Source organism: Priapulus caudatus, unplaced genomic scaffold, assembly GCF_000485595.1.
Source record: "Priapulus caudatus unplaced genomic scaffold, Priapulus_caudatus-5.0.1 Scaffold16, whole genome shotgun sequence".
NCBI lineage: Eukaryota > Metazoa > Priapulida > Priapulimorpha > Priapulimorphida > Priapulidae > Priapulus > Priapulus caudatus.
The window spans coordinates 879,144-886,548 of NW_014577077.1; positions in this window are offsets into that span (position 1 = coordinate 879,144).

Consider the following 7,405-nt stretch of genomic DNA (forward strand, 5'->3'; position numbering starts at 1 on the left):
ACATGCCAAGATTATTTAACTCATATATATATATATATATCTGTATATATATACATATATCAGGAGCTAATGATGACATTGTCATTATTAGCTCATGACATATATATATATATAGAATAGATAATTTATATTTTTTTATCAAATATTCAATATTTGGTATTTTGTTTTTACAGTAGAGCTCTCTTGGTGAGTTTAACCAGCATAAGTGGCTCACTCGAAAAGCAATAAATTGAATAGCACTGCCCTGCTGAATAAAGTTGGGAAAGTTTTGTCAGTATATTTATGCAGTGGTATGATGATATTTGTATATGAAAACAATCATATGTATGGGGCCCGCCAAGTGGTCTTCTATGACTGATTTTCGATTACGAAATCAATGATTTGTAACGCAAATCAAGTCTTAACAAAGCGATTTCGTACCCAAATCAACTACTGCGAGTGATTTGCGTTACGAAATCAGCCTACTGCAAGTGATTTCGTTACGCAGAAAATCATGCCTACACTTGGCGCCCCGCGCACGCCAAGTTCGCCATGACTTTATTTCGTTACAAAAATCAAGTCTACAAAAGTGATTTTCGTACGAAAGGTCAACTACTAGCGAGTGAATTCGCTTACGCAAATCAACTATCTGCCGAATGATTTCGTTACGAAATCAACCTAGCTGCGAGTTGATTTCGTTACGCAAATCAGGCTACTGCGAAGTGATTTCGTATACGAAATCCAGCTTACTGCGAGGTGATTCGTGACGACAAGCATGCGACACTTGCGCCGCGCTGAGCGCCCCCAAACGCTTTAGCAAACTGATTGGCGTAACGAAATCAAGTCTACAACAGTGATTTCGCTTACGAAATCAACTTACTGAGCCGTTATTCGTTACGCAAATCATGGGGGTAAACACTCGGCGAATGCGACGCGCCAAGTGCTAGCATGACATGCAGTTTCGTACGAAATCAGCTACTGCGCAGTTATTTGGGTAACGAATCATGCCTACAACTTCGCGCGCCGGCGCCCGCAAATGTCGCCATTACTGATTTCGTTACGAAATCCAAAAGCTACTGCAATCGAGTGATTTCTGCCTTTACGAAATCGATGCCGACACCTTTCGCGTGTGGGGCGCCCAAAGTGATCGCATGCACTGATTTCGCTTACGCCAAATCCGTGCATTTCGTAACGAACATCAAGCTCTACAAAATGCCATTTCGTTACGCAAATCAAGTGTACAAATAATTTTCGTACGAAATCAACTAGTCTCGCGCACGTGATTCGTGACGAAATCAGCTACTGCCAATCGAGCTGATTTCGTTACGAAATCATGCTAACACTTTAGGCGCACCCCCGGCCCCTCCGACGGCAGTGTCGGGGCCGCCCAAGGTCGCCCATGACGGCATTTCGCCCTAACGAAATCAAGTCCTGCCCCACGAAAGTGATTTCGTGACGAAATCAATTCTACAAAGTGATTTCCAGCTTACCCGAAATCAAGTACCTGCGAGTGCATTCGCTGACGCAGTATCAGCTACTGCGAGTAAAAGACTAACACTAATAACTATTACACTAATAAATTATTTGTACATTTTTAATTAAACTTGTTGTAAATAAATCTATGTAGTAATATTTGCGTTCATGCCAAATTGGAGGGCGAAAAAAACTCCTGACTTTCTGCCAGCGATCGAGATAAAGCGTGACCGCAATTCGTCAATCAAACAATATTTGATCGTTCCGATGGTTATGTCTATATTCAGGCCGGTACAGAAATAATTGCATTTTTGTCACGTGCGTCTTGTGTATAACAATCTGATGCAATCGCGCTGTATCGTTGACGTCACTTCCCAGCTGTATCGCCCCGCAAAGCGCATCTCATGTGCGCAGAAGTGTCAAGCCATGGTGCGACGGTGGTGCAGGAAGGAGCGCAGAGAGAAGCTGGTGGAGAAGGAGGGCAAGGGGGAGGGAAGCTCGGCTGGAGAATGAGAAGGGGGGAGAAGCGGAGAGAACGGTGGCTGAAGAAGCGCAGGAGGGGAGAAGCTTGCGTCGGAGAAGGAGGAGCGGAGCAGAATGCTGGTGGAGAATTAGTGAGCGGGATAGCGAGAAGCTGGTGGAGAAGAGGAGCGGGCGAAAGCTGGTGGAGAAGGCAGCGAAGGGGAGAAGCGGAGAAGGCTGGGGAGAAGGAGCGAAGCAGAAGGCTGGGAGAATGAGCGAAAAGGGGAGCAAGAAGAAGGCTGGTGGAGAGGAGCAGGGAGAACAGGCTGGGGAGAAGGAGGAGCGGTGAAGACTGGTGGAGAAGGAAGAGCGAGGAAGAGAAAGGTGGTGGAGAAGGAGCGGCCCGGAGAAGCGCGATGAAGCCTGGTGGGCCGCGAGAAAGGAGGAGGCGGGAGAAGCTGCAGTCGTAGGCTTCCTCCTTCTCCACAGCTGTCCTCCTCGCTTCTCCACCAGCCTTCTACCCTTCTCCCCCATCCTCCTTCTACCAGCCTTTCCCCCCTCCTTCTTCCTCCTTCCTCCTTCTCCACCAGCCTTCTCCCCCTCCTCCTTCTCCACCAGCTTCTCCCTTTCTCCCCCCCCCTCCGACCCAGCTCCCCTTCCACCCCCTTCCTCCCCTTCCTCCTTCTCCACCAGCTTCTCCCCCTCCTCCTTCCTCCACAGGCTTCTTCCCATTCTCCTTTCATCACCACCTTCTCCCTGTCTCCCCTTGCCTCCTTCCTCACCAGCTTTCCGCTCTCTTCTCCACGCAGCTCTCCAACCCATACTTCCTTCTCCTCCGCTTCTCCTCCCTCCTTTCCGCACCAGCTTCCTTCTCCTCCTCCTTATCCGCCTTCTCCCTCCCCCCTCTCTCTCCACCAACTCCCTTCTCCCCCTCCTTCTCCCCTCCCTCCTCTCCCGCTTCTCGACCCCTGCCCCCTTCTTCTCCACAAGCTCTCTTCTCCCCCCACCTTCTTCCCTTCCTCCCCCTCCTCCTTCTTCACCAGCGCTTCCCCCTCTCCTTCTCACACCCCTTCTCCCTTCTCCCCTTCATTCCTTCTGCCACCAGCTTCTCCCCTCCTCCTTCATCCACCCTTCTCCTTCTCCCCTTACTTCATTCTCTACAGCCTTCTCCCCTTCCTCTTTCTCCACCAGCCCTTACTCCCCTGCCTCCTTCTCCACCACTTTCCGCTTCTCCCCTTCCTCCTGCTCCACAGCTTTTCCCTCCTTTCTCCACTAGCTTCTCCCCTCCTCCACCACCTTCTCCCCTTCCTCCTTCTCCACAGCTCTCCCTCTCTTTCTCCACCACCTCCCTTCCTCGCCTTCCTCTCTACTCCACAGCCTTCTTGCACTCCTCCTTCTCCACCACCTTCTGCCCTTCTCCCTTCCTCCTCCTTCACATCTTCTCCCCCTCCTCCTTCTCCACCAGCTTCTACCCCTTCTCCCCTTTTCCTCCATTCTCCACAGTTCCCCCACTCTCCATTTCTCCCGCTCTCTCCTTCTCCTACCCTTCTCCCACCCTGCTACCCCCTTCTCCTTCTCCCCTTCCTCACTTCTCCACCAGCTGTCCTCCCCTCCTCCGTTCTCCACCAGCCTCTCTCGCTCCTCCTTCTCACCACCTCACCATTGCTCTCCTCCTGTACCGCCTGAATATAGACAACCCCGTTCGCATTTCCTAAATTCCCGGCAGTCCACATCCTAGACTGGCGTACTCGCCTTCCCATCTGTGACATACTCGATGGTAACTTAGAGCAGTCAACAACTAAGCCATCGAGTAAACTAAGCCGAGAGGTTGACCGCGATTACCAGGTCTATCCACTCATGCCACGCACGCCCCCATGGATGCATATTTCTTTTCATTTTCATCTTTATCGCCATTTAACTATTTTTTATCCCGGCAACGTATAATAACATTAATAATAACGCAAAATATTTACAGATTTATTTGTAGACTTGATTCGCGTAACGAAATGCACTTTGTAGACTTTGATTTCTTTACGAAATCTATTCATGCGACACTTGGCGGCCCTTACGCCAAGTGTAGCCATGCATTTCGTAACCGAAATCACTCGATTGTAGTAGGCTGATTTCGCTCACGAAATCACTCGCAGTAGTGTTATCGTACGAAATCCACTTTGTAGGACTTGAGATTCGTACTGAATATCATATGATTGTAGAACGAAAATCAGCCATGTGACACTTGGCGCCCTTACGCCAAGGGTAGCATGATTTCGTAAACGAAATCACTCGATTGTAGTAGCGCTGATTTCCGTCGACGCAAATCACTCGCAGTAGTGATTCGTAACGAAATCACTTTGTAGACTTATTTCGTAACGAAATCACTTTGTAGATTGATTGCTCGTTACGAAAATCAATGATTTAGTAACGAAATCAGCCATGGCGACACTCGGCCCGCCCTTACGCCAAGTGTAGCATATTTCGTAACGAAATCACTCGATTGCTATGTACTGATTTCGTCTCACGAAATCACTCGCCCAGTTAGTTGCATTTCGTAACGAAAATCACTTTGGTAGACTCTTGATTTTCGTAACGGAAATCCACTTTGTTAGGACTTGATTTCCGTTACTTAAATCATTGATCTCAGTAACGAAATTCAAGTCTACAAAGTGATTTTAACGAAATCACTTTGTAGACTTTGATTTCGTAACGAAATCCCTTCGTAGATTTGATTTCGTTGACAAAATCAATGATTTCGCTAACGAATCAGTCATGCGACACTTGGCGCCCTTACGCCAAGTGTAGCATGATCTTCGCTTAACGAATTCACTGATTGCAGTAGCCTGATTCTTCGTCACCGAAATCACTCGCAAGTAGCTGATTTCGTAACGAAATCACTTTGTAGACTTAATTTCGTAACGAAATTCTTTTGTAGACTTGATTTTCCGTTACGAAATCATTGATTTCGTAACGAAAAGTCATCATGCGACCACTTGGCCGCCACCCTCACGCGCAAGTGTAGCATGATTTCGTAACGAAATCAATCGATTGCAGTAGCTGCATTTACTAACGCAAATCCAGTAATGCGACATTTGGCGCGCCGCCGGCGCCGCCAAGTGTTAGCATTGATTTCTTACGAAATCACTCGCCGAGTAGCTGATTTTCGTAACGAAATCAAGTCATGCACACTTACGCGCGCCGGCTCGCGAGTGTCGCATGATTTCGTAACGAAATAACGCTCAGTAGTTGATTTCGTAACGAAATCACTTTGTAGACTGATTTCGTTACAAAATCAGAGCATGCTACACTTCGCGCCGCCAGCGCGCCAAGTGTCGCATGCTTTCGTCACGAAATCACTCGCAGTAGCTGATTTTCGTAACGAAATCACTGCAGCAGTAGTTGATTTTCGCTAACGAAATCATTCGCAGTAGTTGATTTCGTAACGAAATCACTCGCAGTAGTTGATTTCCGTAACGAAATCACTTTGCTAGACTTGATTTTGTAACGAAATTAAAGTCATGCGACACTTGGCGTGCCGGGGCGCAAGTGTAGCATGATTTCGTAACGAAATCACCTTGCCAGTAGCTGATTCGGTAACGAAATCACTCGCAGTAGCTGATTTCGTAACGACAATCACTCGCCGCAGTAGTTGATTTTCGTAACGAAATCACTTTGTAGACTTGATTTCGTTACAAAATCTTGATAATCAGTCATGCGAACTTGGCGCCCCATACATATGAGCCCCAAAGCATATATCATGTGGTGGCATGTTTAATATAGTTATATTAATACTATTGCCAGGTGGTCTTCCACCTCTTCCAGAAACCTAAGGCCACCTAGCCACAAATAACACTACATACAGTTAGTTAATTACACTACATACAGTTAATTAATTAGCCTAGTCAGTTGCGCGCTCATGCGGAAAGACTTAAGTGCCACAACTGGTTTAACATGTAGCGCCAAAATCGTGAATTTAGTAGATATCACCGGACGCTGAATAAAAACAAACTTACCAACTCACTCACTCACTCACTCACTCACTCACTCACCTTACTCACTCACTTACTCACTCTGATCACTCACTCGCCACTCACTCACTCACTCACTCACTCACTCACTCACTCACTCAACGTCTACCTCACACTCTCTCACCCACTCACTCACTCACTCACTCACTCACTCACTCACTCACTCACTCACTCACTCACTCACTCACTCACTCGCTCACTTACTCTCTCACCCACTCACTAACATTGAATTTGATAAATAGATGTTTATATAGTTAGTACAGGTACCGGACATTCATTATCTAAGTTAGAAACTATTGTCTTCCGTTTATACGCCTGCACGTATAATATACGCTTATATAATATGGTTGAGTGTTTTAGGAGCCCTATATAACTGGATGAAACTCGGAACTTTATATTGAGTCATTTTCAGTGAAACATTCAGGCTATCATGACAGCTCGTAGCGTGTATGCGATCGGTTGCCGACAAGGGGTGTTTTCAGCGTAACCGATTAGCGATGGCGTGTACATTCGATACTTCAGTCAATTAGTTCTTTCAGTGATTATGTTGCTTGTCAGGCTGTCACACGGTTGTCATTTGTAAACGACGCCTCTATTGTCGCACCGGACATCGGCCCAACAAAACGCCAAGCATGTAAGCGTCGGCTTTATTTGCCTTCATACCTTACGGATGTAGTGGAATACCCAGTACAGTACAATACCCCTGTGCAATACCCCAGCGTATTGTGTTTATGTGTTCTCATGTAATCAGCGCATAATGTTCTACGAAATTATGGTCCTACAGTGGCAAAAGCAAATGGCATCACCAACACCAAACAGAATAGTTGCCGATTGTGATTTCGACTATAAGTGCCCACATGTTCTTGCTCCAGGAAGAAGACAACTTTGTGAATAATTATCAGTGCCGGTTGCGGTCCGAACAGTTGGCAAATATAGCAAAGTCTTCAATAGCGCCACTAACAGGCGTATTACTCTGTATAACAACAATAGCAGACCCCATAACAGTTTATATGTTATTTTTGTTATATACAGACTGATATCTCTATCATTGGTCTTATAATAAGCTATGTTCAAGCCTTGTCTTGTACACAGCTTATTATAAGACCAATGATAGAGATATCAGTCTGTATATAACAAAAATAACAGACTCTTGACAAAGACATCAGACTCTATCAGGGGCGGCGCCACAGGGGGGGCAGGGGGGGGGAGCGGTCGCCCCCCTATCATTTGCAAGAAAAAGGAAAGAAGAAGAAAAAGAAAAAAAAAAAAAAAAGGGTGATGCCATTTGCTTTTGCCACTGTAGGACCATAATTTCGTAGAACATTATGCGCTGATTACATGAGAACACATAAACACAATACGCTGGGGTATTGCACAGGGGTATTGTACTGTACTGGGTATTCCACTACATCCGTAAGGTATGAAGGCAAATAAAGCCGACGCTTACATGCTTGGCGTTTTGTTGGGCC